The sequence below is a fragment of the Aedes aegypti genome, chromosome 3, assembly GCF_002204515.2.
Source record: "Aedes aegypti strain LVP_AGWG chromosome 3, AaegL5.0 Primary Assembly, whole genome shotgun sequence".
Classification (NCBI taxonomy): Eukaryota; Metazoa; Arthropoda; class Insecta; order Diptera; family Culicidae; genus Aedes; species Aedes aegypti.
In genome coordinates, this window is record NC_035109.1 from 236070576 (window position 1) to 236072495 (window position 1920).

Consider the following 1920-nt stretch of genomic DNA (forward strand, 5'->3'; position numbering starts at 1 on the left):
TGTCATTTTTATTATTTTCTGTTTTATTACAAGGATTACTAGATTGATTTTAAAGGGAATTTGATACCCAATAACTCATTTTATCAGAGAGATATAAAATTTATATTATATTAAAATAAAATAACAGTGAAATCCATGATTATTATCTGAGTGTCCGGATATTGGTCCCGTCCGGGTTTTGATGCATCACGGTATAACCGTGTCCTAGGCTACTATCCATGTCCACTGTTTACCTGCACAGCTAAACATATGTTGTAAATTTCCACGGGTCCCCTAACCCTGTCAACCACATATAGATGCACCGTAGCCAACATGATTTTGACAGTTTTGGGAATCTGACAGTTTTGGGAATCTGACACTTTTGCGAACAGTGACAGCTTCGGAACTTTAGGAAGATTGTTTGTTTACACACTTTACACAGGCTAAAAGTGGCTAAACTTGCTAAACCTAGTACTTGGAGAAATAGATTTTGTGTATTTTTATGAGTTTTTACGCGATTATCTAATAAACTCATCCAGCATTGGCAGCAGCATCTGGTGGTTGTGGTTCGTGCTACGCAGTTTAACTTGCAACGGAGAAGTTCTCTGAATTTGCTGCAATCATTGCTAAACTTTAGAAGCTGAGACCAGGTAGGTATTTTACGGGACTTTTTCTAATGGCAACATAGTTCAGTCAACTCTAGTTAATAGTGTTCAATTTTCTTTACAGTGGTTTCTAGAAATCCATTCTCTGCTGAACCTGCTGAACATACATGTTTGCCAAACGGTTCTCGTGATTGCGAGTATTCCACGAAATACAATGGACGACACAGCAGTGTCCACTGAAGAGCGAAGTCAACCAATGTCTTGGATGTTCCCTGCTTTGCATCCTATGATTTTTAATGCTTAACGGTTGTCATGTTCGAAGAGGATTGTGGAAGTACACTTTGAACCTTCGAAGGCGCGCGCGGATTCCAGAAATTCCACATAGTTCGTGCGAAGTTTTCCGACTAGGATGCAGACCTACTTAGGCACTTGCATGATTCACTTTGGCATGGGGGCTTGGCCGAATTGCCTGAAACTTTGCAATAAAAAGCACTTCAGTACGTACGACCTACTGCAGAACAATGCCCACCAGTTTCGTCAGCAGTGCATCGAGTCGGATCAGCTGCTGAAGGGGGAACTGTATCCGAAGGGAGCGTAAGAGAATCTCCGTGCAAGAGCGAATCCAATGATATGGTAAAGTTGGAAATCGAGGCTTTGGAGGAGGTGCTTGAACCGCAAGAAGGTTTGGAATCAACGTCTGAGAGAGTGAATCTGGACATCATACAAAGTTGAAGAGGCTGAAGAAGGTTCCACGGAGGAAGCTGCAGTGTAGTGTAGTGTATATTGTGTCCAAATATGAGATCCGTAGCTTTCAAAAACCCAACTGCCGAAGTGAATCAAAAGTGTCAAGGATATGATCCGGCTCCCTATCTAGCGTACTTTTAACACGGTGATGTCCCGCAAGATTGTGAGGATGAGTCTAATATCAAATTTGAATTGGTCATAGGAGGTCGAATCTTTTTGGTAAAACGTGCAGTGGTGATATCATTTACATAGTTTATTTTAGAAATTTTGAGTATTGTTTTTATTAAAAAAAAAAGTGTATACAGTTAACTCTCCCTTACTCAATATTCTATATCTCGATATTTCCCCTAACTCGATGGAAAGCGCGGTCCCTTCAATCTAGCATACTTTGATCCCTCTGTAAGTCGATACCTCTCTAACTCGATGTTCCCTAACTCGATGCGATCTGTTTCAGTTTTCTATGCAAGTTTACCTCTCTAACTCGATATTTCCATGAAAATTTTTAAATATTCTCCAAATTTTAGTAAATTTTATGAATTTGATAATTATGATTATAGTGATAGTAAAATGAAGGTTGACAATTCATTTCAGG

At 39.6% G+C, this 1920-nt stretch overlaps 1 long non-coding RNA gene across 1 annotated transcript; it reads left to right on the top strand.

The window, feature by feature from the left end:
- Positions 1-328: 328 nt before the first annotated feature.
- LOC110678807 lies at positions 329-1532 on the top strand. The gene is made up of 2 exons (XR_002501956.1): positions 329-629; positions 709-1532. It is a non-coding gene; the product is annotated as an uncharacterized LOC110678807 (long non-coding RNA).
- The last annotated feature ends 388 nt before the right edge of the window (positions 1533-1920 follow it).